The following is a 14,528-nucleotide window of genomic DNA, read 5'->3' as shown; positions in this document are numbered from 1 at the left end:
ACTCTCCGTTCAAGATATATCGGTGTTGCAGCCCGAGATGCCTTCACGCCGTTTCCACGCCCCCGAAGAGACTGGTGAGCATTGCCTTGAATCACTCTCAGGACGTTACTACGGAGGTGCCTTCCTTTCTCTGCGAAATGGCTCCGACTGTAGAACAAATCATCGCGCACTCTGTGGATAAGAGTGAGCTGAACAATGAGCAGATTGAGGATTTAAGGAGAGTCATAGAGGAGTCCCTCGAATGCTTCACGGAGAAGCTGGGACGGACACACTTGGTGACACACGACATTGAACTAACATCAGAAGTTCCATTTACATCTAAAGCCTATCGCATGTCACCAAGGAATCAAGAGATTATGAAAAGTGAGATCAGCCGCATGCTTGAACTAGGAGTGATCAAGCCAGGAAGCAGCGATTACTGCTCTCCGTTGATGTTGGTAGAAGTACCGGGAAAGGATCCACGACCTTGTGTGGATTACAGAAAGTTAAATGCGATCACTAAGGACGAGGTTTGCCCTTTGCCGAACATTGAAGAAAGAGTGGAGCTGGTTAGCAAGGCAAGGTTTATATCTACTTTTGATTTAGTGAGAGGCTACTGGCAAGTACCTTTAACCGAAAGAGCCAGTCGCTATGCAGCTTTTATAACGCCTTTCGGTACTTTTCAGCCTGTGAGAATGAGTTTTGGCCTCAAGAACGCACCATTTTGTTTCTCAAGATTGATGGACCGGGTACTGGAGGGACTTAGTGAATTCGCATTGCCCTACCTGGACGATGTAGCTGTGTTTTCGAATGACTGGAGTTCCCACTTGGAACACGTGAGGGAAGTACTTGATAGATTCAGAGCAGCAGGCTTGACAGTAAAGGCAGAGAAGTGCCAGTTGGGGCGAACCAGTGTCACTTACCTGGGTCACGAGATAGGACGCGGAAAGCGCGAGCCGATGAAAGCGAAGGTAGCAGCAATACTAAACTTTCCGAAGCCCGTGACGAAGAAAGATGTTCGATCATTTCTGGGAATGGCCGGATATTATCAACATTATATACCGAGCTACTCCCAACTCGCGAGTCCACCTCCGGCAGCCAAGGAGACAAGCTGCTCGGAAAACCGCTTGTATACTCAATCGGGCCTGGGGCCTTTGTTTTCCGGTCGCGTAGTTTATTAAAGACCCTTCAATAACCATCTCTGAGTCCGCAGTCTCCTACATCCCCAACAAACTGGTTGGCAGCGGTGGGATGAGAAGAAGGCTGGCGGACCTGCTGAAGGGGAGGAACTTCGACGATCCGGGATCATCGGGTTCCACTACGCTGACGAGGCAAGCGGCGAAGGCTCCACAACGAGCAAGTCGTCGATCTGGGATCGGCAGACGAGGCAACGTCTCCGGGAGACAGGCCATCGCACGCTCGTGGTATCGGTGAGTGCTTGAGCGACCACTGTTTGCCAGACGATTAGAACCGGGTTCAATCGGGCATATTAATTTTCGTTTGCCACCACAGGGTGCGTGGTTATTTCGAAAGTTGGTGTAGTCGGCTCTTGCTTACCATGGATATAAGGAAGCTAACAAAAGACGAATTGCTGCTTCTGGCGGAAGAGCTCGGTGTGGAAGTGAGTCAGAAAATGAGGAAACCCGAGATCCGCTGCGCAATTCAGGAAGTTGATTTCGAAGAGGACGAAATCGCAGAGGCATGGGAAAAGATATGCCGCATTGAGAAAGAACGGGCAGAAGCTAGAGAAAGAAAAGAACAGAGGGAACAAAGGCAAGCTGAGTTAGAGCTTGAGAGAGAACAGAGGAAAATTGAGCTTGAACTCGAAAGGATAAGGCTCGAGCAAGCGAGATTGGCGTCGGGAGCGAGTGTGGCAGCCGCTTCGTCCGACCATGTAAAGATGACTAGTTTGCTTCAGCCGTTCAGTGTGGGGAATGACATCGGTCTTTACCTTGTGAATTTCGAACGCATGTGCGAGAGACATTCATTCACCCGCGACACTTGGCCACAAAGGTTGCTTGCGTTGCTTCCGGGGGAGGCGTCACAAGTTGTTGCTCGTCTTAGCGCTGGTGAAGCAGGCGACTATGATTTGGTGAAGTCAAGCCTGCTCTCCAAGTATAAGCTCTCCACCGAAGAGTTTAGGAGAAGGTTTAGAACAGGGAGGAAAAAAGCGAATGAAAGCTTTGTTGAATTTGCTTGCAGCCTTACTGATAACTTGGTCGAATGGATAAAGGGCTCTGGTGCAGAGGGCGACTTCGGCAAGCTTCAGAATTTAATCTGTCTCGAGCAGTTCTATGAGTGCTTGCCGGACCACATACGCCTTTGGGTGAGAGACAGACAAGTTGGCGTCTGTGTGAAGAAGGCAGGGCAACTTGCGGATGAGTATGTGGCGAGTCGTGGCATCAAAGAGACTAGCCTAAGCAGTCAGGGCTATCGAAAGGCTCATTCTGGGCAGCAGCCTTATTATAAAGGACCGCGAGATATGCGGGAAAGAGAGGGCAAAGGGCAGCTAAATTCATCGCAACCGACTGCTAGCGTGAACAAAGAACAGGAAGTCCGAGGAAAGGGGCCAGAGAGTCAGTCAGAGGAATTGGAAAAGAGACGGCCAACCATTTGTTACATTTGCAAAGAAGCGGGTCACTTTGCCAGAAATTGCCGAAAAGAAAAGCGGGTATTCGCGACCATAATAAGCAGTGATCCCAGTAACAACGAGCTACTAAAACCGTACACCAAAGATCTAGTTGTAAATGGCCAGAAGTATAAAGTACTTAGGGACTCAGCGGCCACCATGGACGTGGTCCACCCAAAGTACGTATCAAGTAAGGACTATGTTTCTGAATGCGCTTGGATACGTCAAGCAGTCAGTGAGGACTCCGTGTGCCTGCCAATGGCAAAAGTTCACATTGAGGGGCCATTCGGTACTTTAGAAACTGTGGCAGCGGTATCAAAAGCGTTGCCCGAGGGGTATCCATACCTTTTTTTCAAATAAATCCGAGTCGCTTTTGAATGAGCAGGGAAAAAAGTTTGCTGACGTGGATGCACAGGTGCTTGCGCTGACGCGATCGAAAGCCAGACAGCTTTCCGTGCAGTTGCGTTATTCAGACGGGAAAGAGGAACCTGAGCTGGAAGAACCAGTAATTGGGGGAAACGTAGCGGAGCAGACGGAGGTCAAGGTACCTGTGAGTGCCGGAAAAGATCAAATTGATGCAGAAGCGGAGCGCCCGCTGAATGGCGCTGGGCGTAAAAGACTCACCGAAACCGAGGACGAAGGCTCCTTGGTAAGACCAACTGCGCCTTCTCTACATAAACTACTGAATGTTGGTCGGGATACACTAAGGGCGGCACAGAAAAACGACCCTACGCTTAAGGTCGTGTGCAGTAGCCTAGGCGAAGGCGTCTCATCGAGTAACATTAAGTTCAGGGAAAGGGATGGTATCCTTTATCGACATTACAAAGACAAACGAGGCAGAAGCTTTGATCAGATAGTAATTCCAGCCGATTATCGGAAGGATCTGCTGAGTCTTTGCCACGATCACCCGTGGGCAGGGCACCTCGGAGTGAACAAAACTAAAAAGAGGCTACTCCAGGAATTCTACTGGCCAGGTTGTTTTAGAGATGCACAGGAGTTCGTACAAACATGTCAGACGTGTCAGAAGGTGGGTAAATCCAACGACAAAAGGAAGGCCCCAATGGTGAAGGTGCCTATAATTTCAGAACCGTTCTCAAGGGTTGTTATTGATATTGCCACGCCCACTTCTTGTCTTGTTTTGATGTATTCGGGTTTGACCGGCAGGGACGGTAATCAACGCTCGACGCTGTCCGCGAAGTAGTGTTCTAGAAGCGTCGCGATTGTAGTAGATCGGTTTGTTAAGATTGCGCCCCGCACGCGAATGTTCCAGCTTTGTCTAGAGATAACGCCGCCACCAGCGATATTGCTGGAAAGTTCGATAGCGCCTGTATAAAAGCCGACGCGCGTGACCGCTTGTCAGTTGATCGACGGACGACGCCCTGTTCGCCGCTATCATTGTACAGCGTGTATTGCTGTAGTTCTAGTTCTCATTTTCCGGCCACAAGTTCGGCCAAATAAACAGTTTCATCCTGCAAACGCCGACTGCTGTCTTCGTTAACGTCACGACCACGTGACATCTGGTGGAGGTGCTGCTTCTTCCATGATCCGGACGCCCCCGCGAAGCGCTGACCCAAGCCCAAGCCGCGACGAGGACGACGGCAAGGAGAACCCGGATCGTCGAACAAGCCGCAGGCAGAAGGGACTGCAGCCAGAGCACGGGCTCCTTCCCGAAAAAACCAGGCAGCCCCAGGTCCCAACACCCACCGCAGCGACGATGACCGACCCCGTGCAGCCTGCGCCGATCCTTCTTCGGCATCCCAAGGAGCCGCCAACCTTCCGCGGGTCGTCGTTTGAAGACCCGGAGACCTGGCTTGAAACATACGACCGTGTCGCCGCCTTTAACAACTGGACCAATGAAGACAAGCTGCGTCACGTGTACTTTTACCTCGAAGACGCGGCCAGAACCTGGTTTGAGAATCGGGAGTCCTCGATGCAGACCTGGGATCTTTTCCGCAGCGCATTCCTGCACACGTTCACAAGCGTCGTCCGCAGGGAAAGAGCCGCTTCTTTGCTGGAGACCCGGGTGCAGCTGCCAAACGAAAACGTCACCATCTTCACGGAAGAGATGACTCGACTTTTCCGTCAGGCCGACGCTGCGATGGCGGAAGACAAAAAAGTTCGCCTGCTCATGCGGGGTGTCAAACAAGAACTTTTCGCGGGACTTGTCCGCAACCCGCCCACGACGGTCGCCGAATTCCTCACCGAGGCTACGACTATTGAAAAGACATTGGACATGCGGACGAAACAGTACAACCGCTCTCCGCTGTCTGCAACCTATTCCGAAGTACACTCACTAGCCACCGACGACTTGCGCGAAACCATCCGAGCGATCGTGCGGGAGGAGTTGCGCAAGCTGTTACCTTCGCCGCAGCCTCAAGTGGATTCCATCGCAGACATTGTCCGCGAGGAAATCAAAGAGTCACTGGGTGTTCCTCAGCCGGCACCGCCGCAGCTTCAAGCAATGAGTTATGCTGCTGCAGCCCGACACAACGCCCCCCCTCCTCGCCCGCGTCATGACGCCGCGCCGCCCCAGCAGTTCCGCCGCCAGGCACCACCGCCGCCACCACCGACGCCATACCGCCCGCCAACCGGCCAGCGATACACGCCGAGGAAGACCGACGTTTGGCGCGCCCCCGACCATCGTCCACTCTGCTACCACTGCGGAGAAGCTGGCCACACCTACCGCCGCTGCCAGTATCGACGGATGGGACTGCGTGGGTTCGCCATCGACGCGCCGCGTCCACAGCAGGGTGAACGACCACGTGACATCGCCGACTATCTGGCAGGAGCGCATTGGACCCCCCGAGGACCTTCCCGATCGCCGTCGCCAGGCCGCAACGCCTCTCCCCAACGCCGCCAGTACACTGGCCCGTTCCGGGGCCGGTCGCCTAGCCCGTATCCGGAAAACTAAGGGCAGCAACCGATGGAGGTGCGGTTGCTGTACGACGAAACATCGAAGATCCTCCGCCGCCGACGACGACGCCACGACGAAACCTTGAAGACCCGACGCGAACCAGACAGAGCCCTGACGACGAAGCCTCGCGGACCGAAGTGGACCTGACAACGCAACGGGGAAGCAGCGGAACAAACCGACGTAGCCGTGACCCGACGCCACGACCTAACTGCAATGCAAGACGACGAACTAGCGACCTCGACGTCCTTATCGACTGCCACAACGTCACAGCTCTCGTCGACACCGGAGCCGACTATTCTGTCATCAGTGGACCGTTCGCCGCGAAGCTGAAGAAGGTTAAGACCGCTTGGGAAGGCCCCGAAATCCGCACCGCTGGAGGCCATCTGATAACGCCGATTGGTGTCTGCACGGCGAGAGTCACCATCAATAACCGGACTTATCCTGCGAGCTTTGTAATCCTACAAAACTGCTCCAGGCATGCAATACTTGGAATGGACTTCCTAAGTGAACACGGCGCCGTCATCGACCTGAGGTCCGAGTCGATAACACTAACCTCAGATAAAGCGCTCCCGCCCCGCGTGACGCCAGGGAACCATGCATTGAATGTGATAGAAGAGCAGGTGACCATTCCGCCGCGTTCCAGCGTCATTATTTCCGTCGGCACCGAAAAAGCTGAAGACATCGAAGGTGTCATCGAGAGCGATCAGCGTTTGCTGCTAGATCGTGACATTTGCGTCGCAAGGGGCATTGCTCGGTTGCATGAAGGAAAAGGAACCGTGATGCTAACGAACTTCAGCCAGGAATACAGACACCTGAGCAGGGGCTTGACGATTGCATACATCGAAGAAATCTCGGCCGTCAGCGATGCGTTCGCATTTTCGGATTCTGACGAAGCTACGACGACGATCCCTGAGCCACCCTTCGACGTAAACCCAAGTCTTCCCGCTCGCCAACAGCAACAGCTTCGACGCCTTCTGCAGGAATACAGGGACTGTTTCTCGTCGTCATCGCGGGTCCGACAAACGCCCCTTGCTAAGCACCGCATCATAACAGAAGAAAATGCTCGACCACTCCGTCAGAGTCCCTACCGGGTTTCGACGCGGGAACGGGAGGCCGTTAAGAAACAAGTCGATGAAATGCTACACGACGACATCATCCAGCCGTCCAACAGCCCGTGGGCGTCTCCCGTGGTGTTAGTGAAGAAGAAGGATGGGACCCTACGTTTCTGCGTCGATTATCGTCGCCTGAACAAAATCACAAAGAAGGACGTGTACCCTCTCCCACGGATAGACGACACCCTGGATCGACTCCACAACGCGAATTACTTTTCGTCGATGGACCTCAAGACCGGCTACTGGCAAATTGAAGTCGACGAGAGAGACCGAGAAAAGACCGCCTTTATAACACCGGACGGCCTGTTCGAGTTCAAGGTCATGCCTTTCGGTCTTTGCTCGGCACCTGCGACTTTCCAACGAGTCATGGATACTGTATTAGCTGGCTTGAAGTGGCAGACTTGCCTTGTTTACTTGGACGACGTCGTTGTGTATTCCTCGAACTTCGACGAACACCTCCAGCGACTTCAATCCGTACTTCAAGCAATCAAGAACTCCGGGCTCACCCTGAAGCCAGAAAAGTGCCGCTTCGCGTACGAGGAGCTCTTGTTTTTGGGTCACGTGATCAGCAAGACTGGAGTGCTCCCAGACCCGCAGAAAACAGCTGCCATCGCCGCTTTCCCGCCACCCACCGACAAGAAGGCCGTGCGCCGATTTCTCGGCTTGTGCGCCTATTACAGACGCTTTGTCAAAGACTTTTCACGTATCGCCGAGCCACTAACGCGGCTCACGAAGACCGACGTCGAATTCAGGTGGCAAACAGCGCAAGTCGACGCATTTCATGAACTGAAACGACGCCTGCAGACACCTCCGATACTTGCGCATTTCGACGAATACGCCGATACGGAGATTCACACCGATGCAAGCAGCATAGGACTCGGCGCCGTCCTTGTGCAGCGGACGGGCGGACTGGAAAGGGTTATCAGTTATGCTAGCCGGTCGCTGTCTAAAGCAGAGGTGAACTATTCCACAACAGAAAAGGAGTGCCTCGCCATCATCTGGGCTACGTCAAAGTTTCGCCCCTACCTCTACGGCAGGCCCTTCAAAGTTGTGAGCGACCATCACGCCTTGTGTTGGCTAGCTAACTTGAAGGACCCTTCAGGTCGCCTCGCACGGTGGAGTCTAAGACTTCAAGAATTTGACGTTACTGTCGTGTACAAGTCCGGAAGGAAACACTCCGACGCCGACTGCTTGTCTCGTGCCCCCGTCGACCCACCAACGCCCGACGACCAGGATGATGACAGCTTCTTGGGAGCCATAAGTACCGAAGACTTCGCCGAACGACAGCGAGCCGACCCGGAACTGAAGGGTCTAGTGGAATACCTGGAGGGCAGGACCATCGTTGTCCCAAAAGTATTCAGGCGAGGATTGGCATCATTTTCCATGAAAAACAACGTCCTCGTAAAGAAGAACTTCACTCCGGCCCGAGCCAGCTACCTTATCGTTGTACCTTCGGGACTGCGACCAGAAATTTTGCATGCCCTGCACGACGACCCAACGGCTGGACACCTCGGACTTTCCCGAACGCTCGCACGAGTACAAGAAAAGTACTACTGGCCGCGCCTTGCCGCCGACGTCACTCGCTACGTAAGGACGTGCCGAGACTGTCAGCGACGGAAGACACCGCCCACAAGACCAGCAGGCTTCCTTCAGCCGATCGAGCCTCCTCGGCGACCATTCCAGCAGATCGGGATGGACCTCCTGGGGCCGTTCCCAACGTCGACTTGCGGAATAAATGGATCGTCGTGGCTACCGACTACCTCACCCGCTACGCCGAAACAAAAGCCCTGCCCAAAGGCAGTGCCGCTGAGGTAGCCAAGTTCTTCGTTGAGAACATCGTCCTTCGACACGGCGCCCCAGAGGTTCTCATCACCGACAGAGGTACGGCGTTCACGGCTGACCTGACTCAGGCGATCTTGGAATACAGCCACACAAGCCACCGCCGCACCACCGCGTACCACCCACAGACCAACGGCCTCACCGAGCGTCTAAATAAGACCATCGCCGATATGCTGGCCATGTACGTCGACGTCGAACACAAGACGTGGGGCGCCATCCTTCCGTACGTGACCTTCGCGTACAACACGGCCGTACAGGAAACGACGCAGATGACGCCATACAAGTTGGTCTACGGACGGAGCCCGGCAACGACGCTCGACGCCATGCTACCAAACGTGACCGACGAGGAAAACATCGACGTGACCACCTACCTACAGCGCGCCGAAGAAGCACGACAGCTCGCCCGCTTACGGATCAAGAACCAGCAGACGACTGACAGCCGCCGCTACAACCTTCGCCGACGCCACATGGAATACCAACCCGGTGACCGTGTATGGGTATGGACGCCAATACGCCGACGAGGACTTAGTGAGAAGCTTCTTCGACGATACTTCGGACCGTACAGGGTACTTCGACGCCTCGGCGCACTCGACTATGAGGTTGTCCCTGACGGCATTACGAACTCTCAGCGGCGCCGTGCGCGACCTGAAGTCGTCCATGTCGTGCGCCTTAAGCCGTTTTTTGCGCGTTAGCGAGCCTGGGGACTCTATTTTTTTTTCCTTTGTTATTGTAATTTATTTGTGAAACACTTGTTTTTTTTCTCTCTCTTCTATGTTCTTTCACAAGCATCGGGACGATGCTTTTCAGAGGGGGGCAATGCCACGCCCACTTCTTGTCTTGTTTTGATGTATTCGGGTTTGACCGGCAGGGACGGTAATCAACGCTCGACGCTGTCCGCGAAGTAGTGTTCTAGAAGCGTCGCGATTGTAGTAGATCGGTTTGTTAAGATTGCGCCCCGCACGCGAATGTTCCAGCTTTGTCTAGAGATAACGCCGCCACCAGCGATATTGCTGGAAAGTTCGATAGCGCCTGTATAAAAGCCGACGCGCGTGACCGCTTGTCAGTTGATCGACGGACGACGCCCTGTTCGCCGCTATCATTGTACAGCGTGTATTGCTGTAGTTCTAGTTCTCATTTTCCGGCCACAAGTTCGGCCAAATAAACAGTTTCATCCTGCAAACGCCGACTGCTGTCTTCGTTAACGTCACGACCACGTGACAATATTGTTGGACCCCTACCTAAGACCAAGGCTGGTTACAAGTACATATTGACTATGTTGTGTCCAGCAACAAAATTCCCTGAAGCCATACCGCTAAGAGAGGCTACTTCAGTGCAGGTAGTAGATGCCCTATTGACAGTGTTCTCTCGCCTTGGTTTCCCAGCGGAGATACAATCAGACCAAGGGACGACTTTCACAAGTGCACTTACGACCACATTTCTTGAGAAATGCGGAATCAAAATTTTACACAGCTCCGTGTATCACCCACAAAGCAACAGTGTCGAAAGATGGCACGCTGTGCTTAAGAAAGTGCTGAGAGCGTTGTGCCATGAGCGAAAAGTAGACTGGGACTGTTGTCTTCCAGGCGCGCTTTTCGCTTTGCGCACTGTGCCGCACGAAGGGACTGGGTTTGCACCCGCAGAACTCGTGTATGGGAGAAACCTTAGGGGCCCATTGCAGCTAGTTCGGGAACTTTGGGAAGACAAACGGGTTGATAAGAGTGTGGTAGAATATGTGGTTGAACTAATGGGAAGATTAAATGAGACTCGACAAATTGTAAAGGCCAACTTGGAGGAAGCGCAGAAAGCGGCGAAGCGCTACTACGATAAGACTGCGAGAAAGAGGACATTCAAAGTTGGCGACAAGGTGATGATATTGCGCCCGAGTAGGCAGAACAAGCTCGAGGTCCTCTGGGACGGACCGGCTGAGATAATAGAATGCGTCTCTGAGGTAAATTACTTGGTAAGGTTACCTGGACGGAGGCAGGAAGAGCGAGTTTATCATGTGAACTTGTTAAAGCCATACTTTGAAAGGAGGGAGATGGTGAGCATTGCCTTGAATCACTCTCAGGACGTTACTAGGTGCCTTCCTTTCTCTGCGAAATGGCTCCGACTGTAGAACAAATCATCGCGCACTCTGTGGATAAGAGTGAGCTGAACAATGAGCAGATTGAGGATTTAAGGAGAGTCATAGAGGAGTCCCTCGAATGCTTCACGGAGAAGCTGGGACGGACACACTTGGTGACACACGACATTGAACTAACATCAGAAGTTCCATTTACATCTAAAGCCTATCGCATGTCACCAAGGAATCAAGAGATTATGAAAAGTGAGATCAGCCGCATGCTTGAACTAGGAGTGATCAAGCCAGGAAGCAGCGATTACTGCTCTCCGTTGATGTTGGTAGAAGTACCGGGAAAGGATCCACGACCTTGTGTGGATTACAGAAAGTTAAATGCGATCACTAAGGACGAGGTTTGCCCTTTGCCGAACATTGAAGAAAGAGTGGAGCTGGTTAGCAAGGCAAGGTTTATATCTACTTTTGATTTAGTGAGAGGCTACTGGCAAGTACCTTTAACCGAAAGAGCCAGTCGCTATGCAGCTTTTATAACGCCTTTCGGTACTTTTCAGCCTGTGAGAATGAGTTTTGGCCTCAAGAACGCACCATTTTGTTTCTCAAGATTGATGGACCGGGTACTGGAGGGACTTAGTGAATTCGCATTGCCCTACCTGGACGATGTAGCTGTGTTTTCGAATGACTGGAGTTCCCACTTGGAACACGTGAGGGAAGTACTTGATAGATTCAGAGCAGCAGGCTTGACAGTAAAGGCAGAGAAGTGCCAGTTGGGGCGAACCAGTGTCACTTACCTGGGTCACGAGATAGGACGCGGAAAGCGCGAGCCGATGAAAGCGAAGGTAGCAGCAATACTAAACTTTCCGAAGCCCGTGACGAAGAAAGATGTTCGATCATTTCTGGGAATGGCCGGATATTATCAACATTATATACCGAGCTACTCCCAACTCGCGAGTCCACCTCCGGCAGCCAAGGAGACAAGCTGCTCGGAAAACCGCTTGTATACTCAATCGGGCCTGGGGCCCTTTGTTTTCTGGTCGCGTAGTTTATTAAAGACCCTTCAATAACCATCTCTGAGTCCGCAGTCTCCTACATCCCCAACAGTATGTATGTGTGGGTGTATGGAGAGGCCCTATTGAAAATCCCAGCATTGCCCATCATAAAATTTATGATGGAAATGGTGGAAATTCTGGTGGGTATGATGGACAACGTGGTGTACATGGTGGGAGTAATGGTGGACATCGTGGGACCCTTGGTGGGCGTGCTGGGAAAGTTGGTGGTTTGGTGGACACTCGGTGGGCGTAATGGGTGGGTGGTGGAGACACAAAGTTGGTGGGTGGTGGAACAATTGGTGGGTGTGCTGGGTGGATGCAGGGATGCTTCGTGTTTGGTGGGAGACCCGGTGGGCAAAGTGGGTGGGTGGTGGCATACGTGGAGATGTGCCGGGTGGATGCTGGGTGCAATAGATGTGATAATAGAAACATGAGGAGCCTGTGTCGATGGACACGTACGTTGCTGATTATGGATGCTTCGTGATCAGCTGCATTTATGATGCATAGAAGTACTCATCCGAGAAAACAGCCGAATTGTTGTGATACAACTTTGTACTCTAGGGCATTGTGCAGCAACTGTCAACGCGCATCTACAGGTGTTTCCTTGCAGGGGCGTAGCCAAGGGGGGGGGGGGGTTCAACCCCCCCCCCGCGCGCGAAATTTTTCAATTTTGCATGTGTATACATACACGCACACATACAAACGCACGCACGAACATATATAAAGTATGGTTGAAGCCCCCCCTCCCCCGGCCCGAAAAAAATTTCTGGCTACGCTCCTGTTTCCTTGCATTGAAAATGGAAGTGAGAAGAGTTCACTTCTGAACCAACGAGCGAGAGGCAAGCGCTGCACATGACAATTAACTGACGAAAGCCCTAACTAATTGGAGACAGCATAAGCGACAAAGTGCAACACTTCTAAAATTACATTTTGCGTCGCCTACATGCTTGCCCGAATTTCACATAGACACGACGTCCGTTGTCACAGATCGTTGTACGCAGCGGTTACAAGCAACTCGATCGACCGCTAGCGTATTGGTTCCTATTGTTAGCTCGGCGGTGCACTCGCACGAATACATCTTTATTACTTGCTCGGCTCCTTACCGTGTTTCAAGAACACACTTTATCCTCCCCCTTTAGACAACTTTACGAAAAGGAAGCCTCCGTAAGGTATCTTTCGAAGTACCTAGGGCTTATGCTATCCAGCATGGCGATGTGTGCGTGGCGATGTGTGCGTGCAAAGCACGACATCCGCAACAATAAAAAGAAAAAAAAAAGCTTCGAAGCAATGTGCGAGCAATCACACGTGTCGTATTTCATCGAGGATACATATCACGCGTGGAAAGACGATGAAGCTGGCACGATTGAGCCACAATTTGAACAAACATCAGGAGCCTCAGTATCGGCAAAATGCCGCTGTCTTCACTCCTCGAAAGTAGCAAGATGCGAAAACGGAGCTCACCTAGCTGTCGTAAACGCTTCTTCAGTGTGGTCAGCCTTCCGATTTCTTTGAAATAATCCCAACTAGTCCGCTGGTAGTCCTCGGTGCGTAAATCTAACGGCAAAAGTGCTAACACCGACCGAAGTAAATAAACACAAGTAAGGAAATGAGAAAACCTTACCAATTTATTAGAATAAAGCTGAATTAGGCAACATTCAGAAGGAAGTAATATTCACAACACAGACAAATCGTTCACGCGCATTCACTTCGGTTCGCAGAGACCGTCCGTTTCTCTACCGCTGTCACCGACGGCCGCGAGAACGGCCAGAACACGGCCACACAACAACACAACACGCCGCACGGGGACATTACGGGAATTCAGCAGTGAATTCAGCCTTGAGACGTCCCCCTTTCCCTTGAGGACGCAAGCCGAATGGAGGGAAACAGGCGGGAGCCCGGGCTCAACGAGGGGACCGCACACAACGCCCTTCACTTTGTTATAGCTTACGAATGCAAACGTACCGTACAACCACCAGCACAAACACGTGCATTGAACGTACACAAATGAAACGACGGGAAATTTAGCAAACACGTTATTGTGACGGCTCGTGTTTAGCCGAAAAGAAAGTTTAGCCAACAAGAGTCAGCGAGTCAGCAACGCTAGCAACGCGCAAAATGCCCGTCTAACACTAGTGGTATTTGCTTTCAGTAGCTTAAATGCACACTTGATTTAACCTTTTGTTGTAGGATTAAGTTGTACGCGCATCAATGGATGATTTCAAGCGTAAAAATGTGCATAGCTTCGCTCCCATAACAGTCACTCATACGGATAAGGGCGTCTTTCGTTAGGTGCCCTTAAAATGTCCTAAGGTGGGTCTTTGAAAGGTCGCTTTACCTTTTCTTTCACTTTACCTGAAGTTCTCCTTACGAAAGGCCGCCTTTACGCGTAAGGAAAGGGACGTTTGTGAATACGAGCGGGAGCTGCAAGTATAACCACTAGCAGCTCGCGATTGACGACTATGAAGTCTAAGCAAACACTTCGAAATAAGGCAACAATTTCGCGCAGGGCGTTCACATTATTCCAATATTAGGATTTCCCACGGCTCCGATGTCATCAAAAAATTATGTTGGGGTAACGTGTGCCCTTCGCGCGACGGGCACGTGACGGCACTGGTGAAACAGTGAGAGCGCCCAAGGCACAACGCGAAGCGGCAGACATATGCTGTTTTACCCATGCATTTACAGCGGACACAATTCTTCATAACTTACTTCTGGCAGCTGTGTCACAATTTCCTAATGCATGTTACACGAACGGTGTGATTTCGTGCTTTAAGAAAGGGCACAAAAATACATCGTACAGCACATTTGCACTGCGTACTACGTGCACCCATGGGCACCGAGATGAAAACGTTTTCGTGTATTTTGAACCACGTACACAGCACGCGAAAAACGCAATCACGGTTAGTTATCTTTTGTATTGTGTTTCCGCGTG

Source organism: Rhipicephalus sanguineus, chromosome 11 (assembly GCF_013339695.2).
Source record: "Rhipicephalus sanguineus isolate Rsan-2018 chromosome 11, BIME_Rsan_1.4, whole genome shotgun sequence".
Classification (NCBI taxonomy): Eukaryota; Metazoa; Arthropoda; class Arachnida; order Ixodida; family Ixodidae; genus Rhipicephalus; species Rhipicephalus sanguineus.
This window is presented reverse-complemented; position numbering follows the sequence as displayed.